This window comes from Lepidochelys kempii, chromosome 5, assembly GCF_965140265.1.
Source record: "Lepidochelys kempii isolate rLepKem1 chromosome 5, rLepKem1.hap2, whole genome shotgun sequence".
Taxonomy (NCBI): domain Eukaryota; kingdom Metazoa; phylum Chordata; order Testudines; family Cheloniidae; genus Lepidochelys; species Lepidochelys kempii.
Genome location: NC_133260.1, coordinates 5,237,602 through 5,258,637, shown reverse-complemented (window position 1 = coordinate 5,258,637; position 21,036 = coordinate 5,237,602). Strand labels below are relative to the sequence as shown.

Below are 21,036 nucleotides of genomic sequence, written 5' to 3'. Positions count from 1 at the left end.
ACTTCAAAGACAGTATGATGGTTGTAAATATTGTAAATGGTAGGAATGTAGAACTTAAAAGGGGAGATGTTCAGCCAATAGGTGGCACTGAGTGCAAAATACCTTATTTAAATGAACCTCAGACAAACCTGGCAAAACATTAAAGGATGTTCTGACAAACATATCTGGTGTGTATAAGCAAGCTCTGTAGCCGGTCCATATATAGAACAGAAGTATATAACAGTATCCATGTTTGACACATATCCCATGCCCCAAGATAACAAATTGTTGGTGTGATTAGGGTCTGGAAAGTATATCTCAACTTTAGATCTGACCAAGAGCTACTGGTAGATCCCTTAATAAAGGGATCTGGAGAAACAATGGCCTTTGCAACACCTTTTGACCTGTACCATTTCAAGACCATGCCCTTCAGGCTTCGTGGGGCCCTTGCCACCTTCCAATGGCTGATGGACACAGTCCTGTGACCACACAATCAGTATGCAGCAGCCTACGTACACAATATAGTCGTTTACAGTTGTGAGTGGGAAAAACACTTCAAGCATATATTGGCAGTCCTATGGCCCTTGAGGAAGCCAGCCTTATGGCAAACCTGGCGAAGTGGAGATGTAAGTTTCTTGTCTTTCTGCCCATAAGCCTCTGCACTGGTGATCCTAATTAAACATTTTTGGGTGTGTTGCTATATTCTAACAATGGATTACTTGAATCCACTAAGGTTTTTATAAAATCCAGTTCTTTGCTGTTCCTACAGACTTTTCTGCTAATCCATTTAACGGTGTGCAGTAAACACTGGATGGAGTAAGGGCATGAACTGATGTATGAAAGGAAATTGCAGAAATGTGACACTCATGAATTGCAGGACATTATCTGTTATTAACTTATTTAGAATCCCATGGCAAGCAAATGCAATTTATACTGTATTTTTACATTGCTTCACTGTGTTGTGCAATGGTGACATATGAATAATAGTATACCGATAACGGTAATCTTTCTTATTTCTTTTAAATAGACTGGTGCCCACCTTGACCCAAAAGTGTTCAGAAATCTCATGTGATTTCAGTGGTTCTTTTTCATTATTTCCTGTGTTTACTGCAGATTTCATACTCGGGTGCCTCTTCTCACATAGCAGCATTCATGTCTGGCCTGAAAAAGAGATCTCAGGCTTTGTTCATAGAATCATAGAATAGAATCATAGAATATCAGGGTTGGAAGGGACCCCAGAAGGTCATCTAAAAGGTCATGTTCTTATACTTCTCAATACTCCCGTGCGCCCTATGGATTACATCTAGTATTTTCAACATTATCCTATGCGGCTTGGACACAATGTACTTTGTACAGAATCCCATCACATGTAGCAATTTCAGTTGGTGTTTTCACAAGAGAATGAGGCACCCAACTTCCATTGACTTTCAGGGGGAGTTGTTGCTTGGCTCCTTTGACAATCCCATCCCTCATCTCTATAGTCCCAAAACAGTTCTATGCTTGGAGATATGTGCACTTTTTCTGTTGTTCATACAACTAGAATGACTCTCCCCCTTTTGTGTCTGCTCTTCTTGCTTTATCTTAAAAAGAAACAGGATGGGACTTCAACAAGAGTAATGTAAGCGTTACCATCTGAAACTGACCCTCTTTGCCCTAATAAGGACCTTTGATATCATATAAAGGACTGTCGAGCAAGGGATGTTCACTTTAAAGTGCTCTTTACACCAAAACATGGGGAATAGTTAAAATTAAATTTTTACTTAACTTATTGTTCCCCCCCTTCTTTTGGAGTGCATTTCGTAAATGGTTACAATGGTATTATGGTGTTGGTTTCCAGCCTTAACTTTATGCAAACCCTGGACTACAATTAGCTGTTTAATAAAGACAGGTTTCAGAGTAGCAGCCGTGTTAGTCTGTATTCACAAAAAGAAAAGGAGAACTTGTGGCACCTTAGAGACTAACCAATTTATTTGAGCATGAGCTTTCGTGAGCTACAGCTCACTTCATCGGATGCATCATGCATCATGCATCGAAAGCTCATGTTCAAATAAATTGGTTAGTCTCTAAGGTGCCACAAGTACTCCTTTTCTGTTTAATAAAGTGAGAGTAAGACAAGGGTTTTAAAACACCTCAACTCCTTTGAGCCTAGAAACTCCTAACTCAATACAACAATACCCCAATCCCTCTGAATGCTGTGTTCCAGTTCTGGGGAGACCCCTCAAAACAGTCCAGTGCCTTCTGAAGACCGTGCCTCCTTGGGGTGTCCAATCACAGGCTTGCAATCCCTCTGAATGCTGACTCTCACCTCTTCTGCATGTTGTATCCCACCCTGAGAATCCTCTGCCCTCAGGAGAGCCCTGGGACAGCTCATCCTTGTGAATGCTGCACCCCCCTGCCCGGGAGAACCCCACCCAACCACAGCCCAACCTTCCTGAACGCTGCATCCTGTTTGTGGCACCCCTTGTGATAGCCTGACTGCTGCATCCCATCCTTATGCAGATCCCATTCCCAAAGGAACATTTGGTCACTCCAGACACTGTTTCCCCAGGGGACATCTTTTGTCAATCTCATCCAGCTATCCTGATTGCACTGGGGAAGAGTGAGGTAACAGAGAAGGGAGGTTGTTTGCAAAGTCATCACAGCTCAGCCTCTGTAGACTTCAAAGGTCACTCTGCAGCTCCCAATAACAGTAACTAGTTGGGCAAGTTTCCCCCACCATGAGCCCCAGTCATGTCTGGCTTGTCACAGCCACAATATATGAAAAATAGGGTTTTTTTTAAGCGATCCTAGTTCTGGAATAAGCAGTTAACTTGACTCTGATTTGGAATGTTAGTAAAACAGAAGGTGTGGATAATAGTCCTTTATTACACTACACTTTTATGTAGTTATAAATGTAGGGAGCAATGTCTTATACATGCAACTTTCCCAGGAGGATGCATATTTTGCTGTACATATATAATCTATGAGAATCTGTTGGATCTATGCCGATGTACACCAGCCAAGGATCTGGCCCATTGTGTATAAGCTGTGGGAGCATATTCAGAACTGCTCCATTCTAAGCATCTCCCTGAGTGAAATTTTGGCAGATGTGAGCATGTGAATTGAGGGTTGTTTTTTTCATACAGCCTGTCACCTCCTATCTAATAATAAACTCATGCTAGTACTCCTTTGGAGATAGGTCAGTTTTACAGATGAGAAATTGCAGTACATATAGGCAATGTGACTTTCCCAAGGTCACTCAGTGGCAGAGCTGAGCTGAGAACACAGGATCCTTGATTCTCTGTCTTTGTGTATTCATTGAGACCACTTAGCTTCAAGGGGACTATTCACACGCTTAAAACTTAGCATGTGCACAAATCTTTCCAAGCCTGTGATAGGTACACTCACTGGTAGTGTTATCTCCTCCTGGCTATCCTTTCTGTTGTCAGATTCCTAGCTTATATAGGCCCTGCCTGTTCCTGCCCAGCTGAGCCTTTTCTAATTAATTCCCCCCCAACCCTTCTCCAGGTGCAGCCTGGGCAGTTAATTGGTCATCTTAAACCCTCCAAGCCTTGTGTGGGGTAGACACCCCATCACAGAGCTTGAGAAGACAGGTTACATGAAAAGTGAGGAGAGACAGTCAAATATTTATAATTTCATATAAATGTGCATTTTTTGTTGTTATTAATAAAGTCAGCTATCCTAATGTGACCATCACCCTAGCTTAATATTGTTTTTCCACCTCTGGCTTCTGATTCTGATAGGAAACCTCACTATAGCATTTTGCTATTATTATCTCTGCTGAGAAGTGGGGAGATACTACTTGCGTTTTGTGTATAGATTATATGGGAAATGCAAATTTCTGAGGTTCTGCTGAATTTATAATACAAATCCTAAACCCACTGCTTTCTTTTTATATATGATAAATCAACTTGTAAGATATTGTCTCCTTGCCAATTTCAGGTAGGAGAGGCTGCTGCAGCCTGGCTGCTTTCCTCCTGTCTCTCTCTTTTCTTTTCTTTTTTTAATACTAACACTTGCTGCAGGTCTGCCTGGAAGGCAGGGACAGACATTATTCTGGCAGTCACCATGGCTGCACTGGGGGAGAGAGACAGAAGGGCCGTTACATCACAGGCCTGAGGGCTGGGCTAGAGAAAGTGAGTTGACATTATTGTGCCTATGTGGTATGAGGGGTATATTGGTAGATCGTCTGCCTTCAGAGGCAGATACACATTCTTCATTCTACACATATCCCTGTATAGCTAGCTAACCTATGGAAGCATTACTGTTAGTCATAACATCTACTTAAAGTATCTGACTGATTTCTTGTTGGAGAATGTGTCTATAGACATTACACCCCACCACTTCTTCCTTCACTCACAATTCAGATCCAATATGTGTTATCGCTTGTCTCTCTAATATCATGAGACTGACATGGCTACAATAATACTGCATACATCTGCACCCACTCAAGCTTGCAATACTTTGGCCCAAATTCTATGTGCATAGAACCTGTACCAGGACAGAGCCCTGCTAAAATCAGAGGTCCTATGTATAGAGCTCACTGCAGGATCAGGGCCTTAGTGATGCTTTTGACCAACTCCATCTTATTGGTAAGTCCTCTTGTTCTAAGGTATTGAAAGGATATGTGGAATATTTTGTATTGGTTATATTGCACTAATACCTGAAATGTATGAGCTTATATGTTTTTCCCTATGTTACTTATGAAGATGAAAATTAGAGTATTAAACACCAGAAACACAATTTTCTAAATGTCTCTTTTGAATGGATGATGAACACAGACCTTTGTACCACCTAACCAGGCTTGTGAGACCTGTGTATCACCAAGCCTCAGCCTTGTGTGGGATTTCTTATGCTGTCAGACCGGTCTCCAGAATCTCAGGCCTTTCCGTACGGCAACTTTGAAAGTGACATTGCACAGAATAGAGAAGGCAGAGATGGGTCCTGTTCAAGCAGACTGCAAAGAGGACAATTCCTGAGCTCTTGAAACCTTCTGCTGTCTAGAGTCACGTGAAGTCAGAGAATATATTCTTTTCTTGATTTAAAAGACAGGGTGTTTTTTTTTTTTTTGGGTCTTATAAAAAGAGAAGACTTGGGCAGAAGGGTGCAGGAGGAAGCCAAAAATGACAAGGAAGCCAATTTCCATTGTAAACAGACAGACAGAAATACCTAAGAGTAGGAAGTGGAGAATTATCCCGCCCCGCGCAAAGGAAGGATTGTCTAGTGATCGAGGCGCTAGCGAGAGACCTGAGTTTGATTCCTTGCTCTTCCACGGACTTTTTGTAAGAATCTGGTCAACATTAATTTAGAGCCCATTTTGGTCTAAGTAGTGAGAGTTTTGGGCCTATGGAGAACCCTTGTCCTTAGGGGGCAAAATGAATGTTATCAAAATGAATATGCGCTTCCCTAAATATAGGGTATCCTGAAAGATCTCCCAGTTTCTATTCTACAGTTTTGTTTCAGAAATATTGCTCTGAGGACGGTGTATAAATTGCTTAGTTTCTTTGCCTCAGTGCCCCACCTGTGCAATGGGGATCTACTGTCCAGGGGAGTAGGGAGGATAAACATGTTACCGACTGAGAAAAAAGAAGAGGGGGGAGGGATAGCTCAGTGGTTTGAGCATTGGCCTGCTAAACCCAGGGTTATGAGTTCAATTTTGAGGAGGCCATTTAGGGAGCTGGGGCAAAAATTGGAGATTGGTCCTGCTTTGAGCAGGGGTTGGACTCAATGATCTCCTGAGATCCTATGAACAGGAGGACTTGTGGCACTTTAGAGACTAACACATTTATTTGGGCCCACAAAAACTTATGTTCAAATAAATAGGTTTCAGAGTAGCAGCCGTGTTAGTCTGTATTCGCAAAAAGAAAAGGAGGACTTGTGGCACCTTAGAGACTAACCAATTTATTTGAGCATAAGCTTTCGTGAGCTACAGCTGCTGTTGGCTCACAAAAGCTTACGCTCAAATAAATTGGTTAGTCTCTAACGTGCCACAAGTCCTCCTGTTCTTTTTGCAGATACAGACTAACACGGCTGTTACTCTGAAACCGTACAGCCTGAGAGGTGCTCAGATACTGTGGTAATGGGGGGCTGTACCTTCGACCCAGAAAGAGGCACCTGAGGCACCCCTTCCTCCTGCCACAGGGTGGGGCACTAACCCCTAGCTCTGCCCATAGCCCTTTTTCAGTGTTGGATCTCGAGGCAGCTCCAGAGGGGTCAGTATCATCAGCTCTGATTTACAGAAGGGGAAACTGAGGCACACAGCGGGCAGGTGGCTTACCCAAGCAGGCCAGTGGCAGAGCTGGGACCAGGAGTCCAGGGTGCAGAGTCCCAGCTGAGGGCACCATGCACTGGCCCGCAATGCCCGCCCCCATGATCCCATGCTGGTGGGGTGGGAGGGCTGACCCCTCCCCCCATGATCCCATGCTGGTGGGGTGGGAGGGCTGACCCCTCCCCCCATGATCCCATGCTGGTGGGGTGGGAGGGCTGACCCCTCCCCCCATGATCCCATGCTGGTGAGGGGGGAGGGCTCACACCCGCTCCACACGGCAGGGACACAGGGGGACTCCCTCCTCAGGAGGGGGTTGGGATGCAGCTAATGGGAGGGGCCAACAGCGGCTCCCGCTCCGGGTGGGGGGGCGGGGAAGACACGTGCCTCCCACCTCAGCGGCGCCCAGCCGCCCGCGCCCCGCCCCGCCCTTGGCCCTCGCCCTGGGGGTGGAGCCAAATCCAAGCCCCGCCCCCACCTCGCCATCTTCCCACCACTAGTCGAGAGGGCAGATGTCAGCGCGCGTCCCCTCCTCCGATTGGCCGGCGCGGTCAGGCGTCTGGCGTAGGCACGCAGCTCGTCGCCGAGGGGGTCGGTAGGGGAGCTGTGAGGTCAGCGGCACAAGATGGCGTCACCCCGTCGCGGCTCTGGAGGTGGAGACGCCGCTCGGGCTTCCTAGGGGAGGGGCGAGGCCGAGAGCGACAACCGGAGCCGTCAGCGGGACCGGGGCCGCCGCTCAGGTGAGTGCGGGCCCCGGGAAGTTCCGCCCCCCCCGATCCTGCGCGGGGAGCCTCCGTCCTCCCTCCCCCCCGCCCCCCCCCGATCCTGCGCGGGGAGCCTCCGTCCGTCCTCCCCCCCCCCCCGATCCTGCGCGGGGAGCCTCCGTCCGTCCTCCCCCCCCCCCGATCCTGAGCGGGGAGCCTCCGTCCGTCCTCCCTCCCCCCCGCCCCCGATCCTGCGCGGGGAGCCTCCGTCCGTCCTCCCTCCCCCCTGCCCCCCCCCCGATCCTGAGCGGGGAGCCTCCGTCCGTCCTCCCTCCCCCCCGCCCCCCCCCGATCCTGCGCGGGGAGCCTCCGTCCGTCCTCCCTGCCCCCCGCCCCCCCCCGATCCTGCGCGGGGAGCCTCCGTCCGTCCTCCATCCCCCCTGCCCCCCCCCCGATCCTGAGCGGGGAGCCTCCGTCCGTCCCCCCGCCCCCCCCGATCCTGAGCGGGGAGCCTCCGTCCGTCCTCCCTCCCCCCCGCCCCCCCGATCCTGAGCGGGGAGCCTCCGTCCGTCCTCCCTCCCCCCTGCCCCCCCCCCCATCCTGAGCGGGGAGCCTCCGTCCGTCCCTCCGCCCCCCCCCGATCCTGAGCGGGGAGCCTCCGTCCGTCCTCCCTCCCCCCTGTCCCCCCCCCCGATCCTGAGCGGGGAGCCTCCGTCCGTCCCCCCGCCCCCCCCGATCCTGAGCGGGGAGCCTCCGTCCGTCCTCCCTCCCCCCCGCCCCCCCCGATCCTGAGCGGGGAGCCTCCGTCCGTCCTCCCTCCCCCCCGCCCCCCCCGATCCTGAGCGGGGAGCCTCCGTCCTCCCTCCCCCCCGCCCCCCCCCGATCCTGAGCGGGGAGCCTCCGTCCGTCCTCCCCCCCCCCCCGATCCTGAGCGGGGAGCCTCCGTCCGTCCTCCCTCCCCCCCGCCCCCCCCCGATCCTGAGCGGGGAGCCTCCGTCCGTCCTCCCTCCCCCCCGCCCCCCCCGATCCTGAGCGGGGAGCCTCCGTCCGTCCTCCCTCCCCCCCGCCCCCCCCCCATCCTGAGCGGGGAGCCTCCGTCCGTCCTCCCTCCCCCCCGCCCCCCCCCCATCCTGAGCGGGGAGCCTCCGTCCGTCCTCCCTCCCCCCCGGCCCCCCCCGATCCTGAGCGGGGAGACTCCCTCCCCCCTCCTTCCCCCCTGCCCCCCCCCCGATCCTGAGCGGGGAGACTCCCTCCCCCCTCCTTCCCCCCTGCCCCCCCCCCGATCCTGAGCGGGGAGCCTCCGTCCGTCCTCCCTCCCCCCCGCCTCCCCCCGATCCTGAGCGGGGAGCCTCTGTCCGTCCCCCGGCCCCCCCCCGATCCTGAGCGGGGAGCCTCCGTCCGTCCTCCCTCCCCCCTGCCCCCCCCCGATCCTGAGCGGGGAGCCTCCGTCCGTCCTCCCTCCCCCCTGCCCCCCCCCCGATCCTGAGCGGGGAGCCTCCGTCCGTCCGTCCTCCCCCCCCCCCCGATCCTGAGCGGGGAGCCTCCGTCCGTCCTCCCTCCCCCCCGATCCTGAGCGGGGAGCCTCCGTCCGTCCTCCCTCCCCCCCGCCCCCCCCCCGATCCTGAGCGGGGAGCCTCCGTCCGTCCTCCCTCCCCCCCGCCCCCCCCCCGATCCTGAGCGGGGAGCCTCCGTCCGTCCTCCCTCCCCCCCGCCCCCCCCCCGATCCTGAGCGGGGAGCCTCCGTCCGTCCTCCCTCCCCCCCGCCCCCCCCCCGATCCTGAGCGGGGGGCCTCCGTCCGTCCTCCCTCCCCCCCGCCACCCCCGATCCTGAGCGGGGAGCCTCCGTCCGTCCTCCCTCCCCCCCGCCCCCCCCCTATCCTGAGCGGGGAGCCTCCGTCCGTCCTCCCTCCCCCCCGCCCCCCCCCCGATCCTGAGCGGGGAGCCTCTGTCCGTCCTCCATCCCCCCTGCCCCCCCCCCCGATCCTGAGCGGGGAGCCTCCCTCCGTCCGTCCTCCCTCCGATCCTGAGCGGGGAGCCTCCGTCTGTCCTCCCTCCCCCCCGCCCCGATCCTGAGCGGGGAGCCTCCGTCCGTCCTCCCTCGTCCCCCCTCGTCCCCCCCCCATCCTGAGCGGGGAACCTCCATCCGTCCATCCTCCCTCCCCCCCGCCCCCCTCTGATCCTGAGCGGGGAGCCTCTGTTGCCCCCAGCCCGCCCCACTCCCCTGCTCGAGATCCTGAGCAGGGAGCCTCTGTGCCACCAGATCACCCTCCCGGCCCCCGATCCTCAGTGGAGAGCTTCTGTTACTCTCCACTCTCCTCACGCACCCCATGTCTCCCCTATATGTAGAGTGCAAGGTCTCTCATTCTCCTGCTTCCCCTGCACGCTGATGCCTTCTCCTCCCTATCTTGAGCAGGGTCTTGTTAGCCCTCCCATACAGCCCAGGTTCTCCCCTGCCCCCTATAGTATGTGGGGAACCTCTTTTATTTTTCCTTACTACACATACCTATCTATACCAGGTGCAGCCCCTTCATGGCTTTAGTAGGGGTTATACACACATCCTCCTATTTCTCTCCCCCCATACTGCCTGGAGACTCACTACTCTCTTGGCAGACAGTGAGGGCTCTGACGTTCCTCTCCTGGGGAACTGAGGGATTTATTTCTTCCTCCCTTGTCGAAAGCACACCTTTGGCTCTCAGTGTCTACCACACTTTCCAGCTGTGCATGGCTGGGGGTACCCGTCTCCACTTCCGCGCCTTTGTTTTCAAGCTTGCTGCCATTTTCTCTGCTCTGGTCTTCCAGGGCGGGCTGCAGGCAGGGACTCACCTTGTTGATCTGCTGGCCTCTCCCAGTGCTAACTCTTACCCTTTTTTATCACAGTCTTGCTTCACCCAGTGTGAGTCACTTTCCTAGGCACAGGATTTCGGTACTCTGCCTGGTCATTGAGCCACTTAAAGAAGGCTGCACTCTAAGCACGAAAACAGTACTGTCTCCCTCTGATGTTCAGCTGTGAATTGATGAATGACACCTAGGTGCTGACTGCCACCTTTCAAATGTTTATGGTTATTAGAGCAATTGGGTTAGCTGGCCCGGACGAAGCACCTAAATGGCAATCTGTGTCCCAGTGAGCTCACACTCGAGGTTGTAACAAACCATAGCAGGTGGATGGAACAGACAAATAGGGTGATAGAGAACAAGCAACATTAAAACAGTGTGTTCCAAAATAGGCAGTATACCTGGCTTGTCCATGGCTTAGCCGTTTTCAGATGGTAACGGTCTCTAGGCATCATGGCAGAGATGAATCTTATGGAGGGATTGGAAGGAGGATAAGGTGTTAGCTCTATGGATTTTGATGGGAATTTTTCCCATTTGGAAGGAGTTGAATAGGAGGTGTTGGTAAGAGTGGGGTGATCTGTATTTAAATGTTGTCTTCCGTTTCAGATCTTAAGTTTTAAGATGTCTGGAAACCGCTTTTGAAAGTACCATGTGGTGCACTCATTTATGAAAAATTGTTACATCATACAAATGATAAGTAAACACACAACTAAATACGTTTAGTTCTATAGGTCTCCCAAGTGAGGATCACAGAGCCTTTATGTCTGCTAACTAAACCTTGCGAAAATCATCCCACATGATAGGTAATGCCTCTGTGGTACAGAGGGTAAACGGACACAGAAGTTAAGTGTCTTGCTCACACTTTCGCAGGAAGTCTGACAAACAGAGTCACAAAACCCAGTTCTCCTGACTCTCAGTCCTGGATTGGGTATAAAAATTGTTCCTGAAGTTTAAATGTCATTTCTCTTGTGCTGTATTTCATAACTAACAGGTGAATGTTGCCAAAAGTAAAAACTCTGTCAGGAATCCCAAAGTTGAGGATTTGATTAAAAGATGTCTAATTAATATAAACATTTGGAAGGGTTTTAAAATTCTAATGGTATTGTTTTTTGTTTGGATGTAAACATTCCTTTGTGATATTTGTAATCAGCATTGTTCTGATTCATATGTCATAAAGTGAAAGTGACTAGAAACAAAAGTGAAAGTTTCCAGACTTAATAGCATCTGAACTCAGTGAAACACAAAAAATAAACATAAAGGAGAAAATTAAATTAGGGTTTTTCCCCCCCAGAAATTTCAGGCAATGTTACTAACACAGATAAAGAAGTAATCTGTCAGTTTTCCTTTTAATATAAGATTAAATTAAATTTGATCTTTCATTTTTTTAAAATGGTTTTAATTTAAATTGCATATTGTTAAGGAAAAAAGTTTGAGTACCTTAAAAGAAGACTGATCTTGTAGCTGGAGGGGTAGACAAATCTTACTGGATTTTTAGAAACTGTGATTGTACCTTTAAAGACCTTGTGGAAGAAGACATAATTAGAGCTTGTTGGGAATAGTTTTCCATAAAAAACCACCAATTCATCAAAACCAGAACTTTTTGTGGGAATGTACTAGTTTCAACAAAAGTTTTGGTGCAAAAAGTTTCTTAAGTCCACAGTGGAATTTCTGGTCAAATCGAGAGTGAGAAAATGAAGAATAGATAATAGACCAGTGGTTAGGATACTTACCTGGGATGTGGGAAACCTGGGTTCAAGCTCCTACTCCGATGTATATTTATTGAAACAAAGTGGGATTGAGACTCATCTGGGATATACAGAAGAATGGCAGAGTGGGGACTTGACCCTCGGTTTCCCACATCCCAGAGAAGTGCCCCAACCTCCAGGCCGTTAGCTGTTCTGAGGTTGGTCTCTTTTTTTGTGGAGAAATGTTTCTGTTTTGTTCCAAGGAGGAGCAGGGGAAAAAATTGAAATCTCAAAATCTTCATGGGATGGGGAAAACTGTTTTCTGCCCAGCTCTAGTCATAATCATCCAAGATACGGTGCTGAAAGGGCTTGCTTTTAATCTAAGAGATGGAGTTTGTAGCTGGGAACATAGGAATTACCATACTGGACAAGATCCAAATCCCTCTAGTCTAGTATCCTGTCCACCAGGTGATGGCACGTGCAAGAACCCGACAATAGGCAGATGAAGTGATCTGCCCCCACAATAGGTCTCATTCCGATCTGTAACGGTTAGAGAATGACTTAAATTCTAAAGGTTTCAGAGTAGCAGCCGTGTTAGTCTGTATCCGCAAAGAGAAAAGGAGTACTTGTGACACCTTACAGACTAACAAATTTATTTGAGCATAAGCTTTCGTGAGCTACAGCTCAGTTCATTGGATGCATGCAGTAGAAAATACAGTGGGGAGATTGTATATACACAGAGAACATGAAACAATGGGTGTTACCATACACACTGTAACAAGAGTGGTCAGGTAAGGTAAGTTTTTCCTAATGTCCAACCTAAACCTCCCTTGCTGCAATTTAAGCCCATTGCTTCTCGTGCTATCCTCAGAGGTTAAGGAGAACAATTTTTCCTTCCTCCTCCTTGTAACAACCTTTTACATTCTTGAAAACTCTTATGTCCCCTCCCAGTCTTCTCTTTTCCAGACTAAACAAACCCAGTTTTTTCAATCTTCCCTCATAGGTCATGTTTTCTAGACCTTTAATCATTTTTTGTCACTCTTCTCTGGACTGTCTCCAGTTTGTCCACATCCTTCCTGAAATGTGGTGCCCAGAACTGGACACAAAACTCCAGACGAGACCTAATCAGCGCAGAGTAGAGCAGAAGAATGATTTCTCGTGTTTTGCTTACAACACTCCTGCTGATTACCCCAGAATGATGTTTGCTTTTTTTGCAACAGCATTACACTGTTGACACATATTTAGCTTGTGGTCCACTGTGACCCTCAGATCCCTTTCCGCAGTACTGCTTCCTAAGCAGTAATTTCCCCTTTTGTATGTTTGCAACTGATTGTTCCTTCCTAAATGGAGTACTTTGCATTTGTCCTTATTGAATTTCATCCTATTCAGACCATTTCTCCAGTTTGTCCAGATCTTTTTGAATTTTAATGCTATCCTGCAAAGCACTTACAACCCCTCCCAGCTTGTTATCATCTGCAAACTTGATAAGTGTACTGTCTATGGCATTATCTAAATCATTGCTGAAGATATTGAACAGAACCGGACCCCACTCGTTATGCCCTTCCAGCATGACTGTGAACTGCTGATGATTACACTCTAGGAAGGGTTTTACAACCAGTTTTGCGCCCACCTTATAATAATACCTACTACAGGACAGGCCCAACAAAGAAAATAAAAGAACGCCACTAGCCATCACCTTCAGCCCCCAACTAAAAGCTGTCTAGCGCATCATCAAGGATCTACAACTTATCCTGAAGGACGACCCATCACTCTCACAGATCTTGGGAGACAGGCCAGTCCTTGCTTAGAGACAGCCCCCCAACCTGAAACAAATATTCACCAGCAACCACACAACAAAAACACTAACCCAGGAACCTATCCTTGCCAACTGTGCCCACATATCTATTCAGGGGACTCCATCATAGGGCCTAATCACCTCAGCCACACTATCAGAGGCTCATTCACCTGCGCATCTACCAATGTGATATATGCCATCATGTGCCAGCAATGCCCCTCTGCCATGTCCATTGGCCAAACTGGACAGTCTCTACGTAAAAGAATAAATGGACACAAATCAGACATCAAGAATTATAACATTCAAAAACCAGTCGGCGAACATTTCAGTCTCTCTGGTCACTCGATTACAGACCTAAAAGTGGCAATTCTTCAACAAAAAAACTTTGAAAACAGACTCCAACGAGAGACTGCTGAATTGGAATTAATTTGCAAACTGGACACAATTAACTTAGGCTTGAATAAAGACTGGGAGTGGATGTGTCATTACACAAAGTAAAACTATTTCCCCATGTTTATTTCCCCCCCTACTGTTCCTCAGACATTCTTGTCAACTGCTGGAAATGGCCCACCTTGATTATCACTACAAAAGTTTTTTTTTTTCCTCCTCCCTGCCCCCCTTTGCTAGTAATAGCTCACCTTACCATATCACTCTTGTTATGGTGTGTATGGTAACACCCATTGTTTCATGTTCTCTGTGTATATAAAATCTCCCCACTGTATTTTCTACTGCATGCATCCGATGAAGTGAGCTGTAGCTCACGAAAGCTTATGCTCAAATAAATTTGTTAGTCTCTAAGGTGCCACAAGTACACCTTTAAATTCTGAAGCGTGAGGTTAATATCTCTTTCACAAAATTTATCATTAATCTTGATATTCCTATAATATCCAGTTCTCTTTCAAATCTTAAGCTCTTGGCCTCAACAACTTCCTGTGGCAGTGAGTTCCAGAGTTACTTAAATACATGTGGGGAAAAAGACATGTTTTGCAAAATAGTATTTCCTTTTATCAGGTTTAAATTCCTCACCTTTTAAATTTAATTGATTGTTCCTTTGTGCTATGAGTAGCCTCGCCAGGATTAGATTTTTACTGGTAATTATTGGTAAACATCAATTTGTCTGTATGTACATAAACTAATGGAAAATATTTTTATTGACAATCAGACTTTATCTGTAAATTCTAAGAAAAATGTTGCTTGAGAACTTAATAGAGTTTGATTTAAGCATATTGAGCTTGTATGTTTTGACCTGTGATGTTGACCTTTGGGTTTTAATAGTTATAAAGTTTTAACTTTTTGGATCTCAGCATCTACTGTCGTTACATTTTTGTGCAACCCGCTCCATTCTCTGTTTTCCCGCATAGTTTCCTGCAACTATTATAAAAATCAAATTCTGCCAAACCTAGTTATGAGACAAGGAGAACAGAGCCTCGCAAATTTCCTTTTCTTGTCCATTCATTATTTATATACTTTTATCATGTCCTCCTTTTTTCATCATTTGTTAGGTAAACAATCCCTGTCTTATGACCTCTTCAAATGAGTTTCAATGGCTTTAACCATTGGCTACTGTTTGACAGGGTCCCTGCCCTAAAGATCTTATTCTTGTTAAGACACAAGACAGAACAATTCAACCCAGTATGTGTGATGTGTTAGAGAATTTCTGGAGGGGCTATAATATTAAAGCTCTGTGAGAAATGTATTTACAGAGAGATATGTAGGAAAAGAGGGAGATTATTTGAGAGCAGTAAAAGAGCTGTTTTGCTTTACAAGAGCTTCTCTGTGTCATGACAGAATTGTTTGGGTTCTTGTCCCTCTGCTTTATATTTACCTACCCCTGATGCCCTAGGAAGGAGAAACCATTAGTTTTATGGAGCGTGCTCTGTATCTACCTCTGGGATTGCAGTTGATTGATACAAAATTGAGCACTCAGTACCTCCATGTTAATCACCGAGGTGGCTAATCCTCTCTGGTATGTTGTTGCATTGCTTAGTGCCAAGGTCCTTTGATATGGTCTGAGTATGCAGTGTTTGAGTGTGTAGTATTTGAGTAAGTGCCTAAATTCAGTATCCTTAATGACCAGTTGCAGTTGATGCATTCTTGAGACAAGGGGGTCTGTTCAGAAAAGCCAGTGTTGGTTGGTTTTTGCCTTTTTAAAGTAGGAGAGATCACATTTGAGTTGTTCTAGATCTTTGCTTCTGTTGGGTATTTCAATAAATGCTAGATTATCTGAGAAAGTTCATGGAAAATAGGGTATGTGAGTTTTAAAAGGACTGCCTTTACACTCTGTAATTTGAGTTGATTCTGCTGTTTTCCTTAAAGAAGCTGCAGGCTTTATTCAGGATCCTTAAACTTGTGGTATAAACTACATCCCACCATCAACCTCAGCCTGGTCCAGTCCACACAAGAGATCCACTTCCTGGACACTACAGTGCTAATAAATGATGGTCACATAAACCCCACCCTATACCGGAAACCTACTGACCGCTATTCCTACCTACATGCCTCCAGGTTTCACCCTGACCACACCACATGATACATTGTCTACAGCCAGGCTCTGCGATACAACCGCATTTGCTCCAATCCCTCAGATGGAGACAACTTCTTACAACTAAAATACCCACCTGCGGAAGTGAAGAAACAGACTGATAGAGCCAGAAGAGTTCCCAGAAGTCCCTTACTACAGGACAGGCCTAACAAAGAAAATAAAAGAACGCCACTAGCCGCCACCTTCAGCCCCCAACTAAAACCCCTCCAACGCATTATCAAGGATCTACAACCTATCCTGAAGGACGACCCAACACTCTCACAAATCTTGGGAGACAGCCAGTCCTTGCCTACAGACAGCCCCCAACCTGAAGCGAATACTCACCAACAACCACACAACAGAACCACTAACCCAGGAACCTATCCTTGCAACAAAGCCCGTTGCCAACTGTGCCCACATATCTATTCAGGGGACACCATCACAGGGCCTAATAACATCAGCCACACTATCAGAGGCTCGTTCACCTGCACATCTACCAATGTGATATATGCCATCATGTGCCAGCAATGCCCCTCTGCCATGTCCATTGGCCAAACTGGACAGTCTCTACGTAAAAGAATAAATGGACACAAATCAGATGTCAAGAATTATAACATTCATAAACCAGTCAGAGAACACTTCAGTCTCTCTGGTCACTCGATTTCTGATCTCAAAGTGACTATCCTTCAACAAAAAAACTTTGAAAACAGACTCCAACGAGAGACTGCTGAATTGGAATTCATTTGCAAATTGGATACAATTAACTTAGGCTTGAATAGAGACTGGGAATGGTTGATTCATTATAAAAAGTAACCTATTTCCCCTTGTTTATTCCTCCCCCCCCCCCCACTGTTCCTCAGACGTGTTTGTTAAACCCTGGATTTGTGCTGGAAATGGCCCACCTTGATTATCATACACATTGTAAGGAGAGTCATCACTTTAGATAAGCTATTACCAACAGGAGAGCGGGGTGGGAGGAGAGAAAACCCTTTGTAGTGATAAACACCCATTTTTTCATGGTCTGTGTGTATAAAAACATCTTCTGTATTTTCCACAGTATGCATCCGATGAAGTGAGCTGTAGCTCACGAAAGCTTATGCTCAAATAAATTGGCTAGTCTCTAAAGTGCCACAAGTCCTCCTTTTCTTTTTATAAACTACAGGAGTCTTGAAATGCTGTGTTGCATCCGCTACCTTATGATTAGGGTTAGAACAGAAATTGATGACTAATGCATTATATTTTTAGCTGTCTTATCAGCCATTCTGACATCATAGGAGTAATAGTTTAACTGGGAAGATCAATAGCTTAGGAGGACATGAATTGCACCCCTGAAGTCGTCACTGCTTCTGCTGCTAGAAAACAGGCTGAACGTGCACTGCACTTAAAAAGCTATTTGGCTGGTGGTACTGGGTAGTTCAGAGGCTGGTAATGGGATCAGGAGCTTTTAACTGCTAGTTAAAGTCCAACCTATGTTTATAGGCACCTGAATTTATTCCATATGATGTTTGCTGTGCTGTAACCATATTGGTCCCAGGATATTAGAGAGACAAGGTGGGTGAGGTAATAATATCTTTTATTGGACCAATTTCTGTTGGTGACAGACACAAGCTTTTAAGCTGAACAGTGCTCTTCCTCAAGTCTCTGAAGAAGAGATCTGTGTAGCTCAAAAGCTTGTCTCTCTCACCAACAGAAGTAGGTCCAATAAAAGATATTATTACCTCACCCACTTTGTCTTCCCATAGAATGGCTGTCTGGTAGCCTGTGTGAAGTCAGTTTGGTTAAGTCCAGTCTGAATGAACAGATGTACACACACAAAAAGCATTTCTACAGTTGGCCCCACTTATTGATAACCTCAAGAGGCCACAGTTCAAAATGGCTATGAAGTCTTGGGTCTGGTCTGCTCTACAAAGTTAGTTCATTGCAAGGCAGTTTACGTCAACCTAACTATGGAAGTGTCTATACTTAAATTTTGCTCCTACCGACGTAACTGCCCAGCTACGCCTGCTTAATAACGCTGCCTCCTCGAGTGACGTAGAGTCAGGGTCGATGTTGTTAGGTCAACGGAGTGTCAGTGTAGACACTGTGTTGCTTATGTCGACTGTTACTGGCTTTCACGAGTCATCCCACAATGCCCCACCCTGACAATACAATCGATACGAGCGATCCTGGTGAGGATGCACACTGCTGACGCATGGAGCAAAGTGTAGACATGCACAAATGATGTCATTACTGTATGCTGACATAAGTTAGATTGACTTAATTTTGTAGTGTAGTGATGGCCTTAAACCTTCTTCCTTCCAGTCCTGTCTGAGGAAGTGATACTTCTAGATGTGGAGGCATATTGGCATGACAGTGCCTATGTTACACCTGTTCTAGGGATAGAGGACAGGATTCTTAGGCTTTCAGTTTGGTATGTTTCATCAACAATAAACTCCTTAAAATAAAAATATCTTCATAAAATCTTAGACTTCTTGTTAAGCAACCATGTAAAAGAATCCTATATATGACTTGGGATTTAGGTTTCCATTCACTCTTGCAGAACAACTGTGTGCTACCTGGATATCATCCAATTTTGTTTTCATGCACTACATTATATTTCTGTACAAAGACAAGCTGAAATGGAAGTATAGTACTTCTAGTTATACAGTTTAGTAGAGATGGGAATTTGTAAGAAATGGGAAAATTACCTTTAATGGAACACATTGAGTTAAGTGTGTGGGAAATGGATCCAATTGTGCTGTGCTCTATGCAACCTAGGAAAAAGAGTATCTGGCATCTTAGTTTCTAATTAAGCATTAGAGCACTGACTTTGAACCTGGGGTCTCCCACATCCTATTCCCTGCTCTGCTGTGGACTTCCTGTGTGCCCTGGGCAAATCATCTAGCCTCTTTGTGCTTCAGTTCCCGATCTGTAAAATGGGCATAATAATGCTTCCCTACCTCACAGCGGTGTTGGGAGCATAAATACATTAAAGACTGTGAAGTGCATTGAGATCTACTGATGTAAAGTGCTATATAAGAAATAGACATTACTATTATTCATCATTACTAAACAAAAATACAGTAGAAGCTCAATTACGAACGCCTCGGGAATGGAGGTTGTTCGTAACTCTGAAATGTTCGTAACTCTGAACAAAACATTATGGTTGATCTTTCAAAAGTTTACAACTGAACATTAACTTAATACTGCTTTGAAACTGTACTATTCAGAAGAAAAATGCTGCTTTCCCTTTATTTTTAGTAGTTTACATTTAACACAGTACTGCACTAGATTTCCTTTGTTTGTTTGTTTGTTTGTTTTGGACTCTGCTGCTGCCTGATTGTGTACTTCCAGTTCCAAATGTGGTGTGTGGTTGACTGGTTAGTTAGTAACTCTGTGTTCGTAACTCTGAGGTTCTACTGTATAATTAAACATGGAAAAAATTAAATCCTCCCATATATCCCTCATTGAAACATCAATTAAAAGAAGTGTTTAAAAATAAAAAAAGGGTGGGGGGGAATGATAGTAATACAAAAAAGGGCAGGTTCCTTCTCAGTGGTTGCTGTGTCCTTAAAGTTTTGCTTCTCTCCATGATATTTCAGGTTTTTGCATATCATTGTGGTGTAAGCTCCTCACAAGACTGGACTTGAGTTACTAATTAACATTATTGACAGATAGGAAGCTCTTTGTATTTACAGTTCTACGGTCATTTTTACAAGTAATCACATTGCTATATTTAAATGGCTGACTCTCGTACTCTTCTGAGTGAAGCTCTTTTTCTTCTGACTTAGCAGGTGTGTGTCTGGAAAGAGATTTTTATAAAGGTTTTTTGTCCTGAGTTAGTTGCGGAATCATGACAATAGGGAGGTAGACACAGAACTATCTTTGTCTGCAATGGTTCTTTTGTAAAGCAGTCATGGGCCAGGAAATAGCTGACAAGAGCAACTCACTGTATTCACAAAAAGAAAAGGAGGACCTTGTGGCACCTTAGAGACTAACCAATTTATTTGAGCATGAGCTTTCGTGAGCTACAGCTCACTTCATCAGATGCATGCCATGGAAACTGCAGCAGACTTTATATATACACAGAGAATATGAAAAAATACCTCCTCCCACCCCATTGTCCAGCTGGTAATAGCTTATGGACTTCTACATAGAGTGCTTCCGCCGACGTGCACGGGCTGAAATTGTGGAAAAGCAGCATCACTTGCCCATAACCTCAGCCGTGCAGAACACAATGCCATCCACAGCCTCAGAAACAACTCTGACATCATAATCAAAAAGGCTGACAAAGGAGGTGCTGTTGTCATCATGAATAGGTCGGAATATGAACAAGAAGCTGCTCGGCAGCTCTCCAACTCTCCAACACGAGTTTCTACAAGCCATTACCCTATGATCCCACTGAGAGTTACCAAAAGCAACTACAGCATTTGCTCAAGAAACTTCCTGAAAAAGCACAAGATCAAATCCGCACAGACACACCCCTGGAACCCCGACCTGGGATATTCTATCTACTACCCAAGATCCATAAACCTGGAAATCCTGGGCGCCCCATCATCTCAGGCATTGGCACCCTGACAGCAGGATTGTCTGGCTATGTAGACTCCCTCCTCAGGCCCTATGCTACCAGCACTCCCAGCTACCTTCGAGACACCACTGACTTCCTAAGGAAACTTCAATCCATCGGTGATCTTCCTGATAACACCATCCTGGCCACTATGGATGTAGAAGCCCTCTACACCAACATTCCACACAAAGATGGACTACAAGCAGTCAGGAACACTATCCCCGATAATGTCACGGCTAACCTGGTGGCTGAACTTTGTGACTTTGTCCTTACCCATAACTATTTTACATTTGGGGACAATGTATACCTTCAGATCAGCGGCACTGCGATGGGTACCCGCATGGCCCCACAGTATGCCAACATTTTTATGGCTGATTTAGAACAACGCTTCCTCAGCTCTCGTCCCCTAAAGCCCCTACTCTACTTGCGCTATATTGATGACATCTTCATCATCTGGACCCATGGAAAAGAAGCCCTTGAGGAATTCCACCATGATTTCAACAATTTCCATCCCACCACCAACCTCAGCCTGGTCCAGTCCACACAAGAGATCCACTTCCTGGACACTACAGTGCTAATAAACAATGGTCACATAAACACCACCCTATACCGGAAACCTACTGACCGCTATTCCTACCTGCATGCCTCCAGCTTTCACCCTGACCACACCACACGATCCATCGTCTACAGCCAAGCTCTGCGATACAAC

General features: G+C 46.9%; 1 protein-coding gene across 4 annotated transcripts in view; it reads left to right on the top strand.

Moving 5' to 3' along the window:
* The first annotated feature begins 6,800 nt into the window (after window positions 1-6,800).
* The window catches only part of UBAP1 (ubiquitin associated protein 1), a 55,650-nt gene continuing 41,414 nt past the window's right edge, over window positions 6,801-21,036 (top strand). For 2 of the 4 annotated variants that reach the window (XM_073343397.1, XM_073343398.1), the window contains exon 1: window positions 6,801-6,984. The gene's annotated coding sequence lies outside the window, so the exon portion shown is untranslated. Of the gene's footprint in view, window positions 6,985-10,386; window positions 10,478-21,036 lie in introns of all 4 variants that reach the window. The other 2 variants (XM_073343396.1, XM_073343395.1) reach the window with 2 other exon arrangements.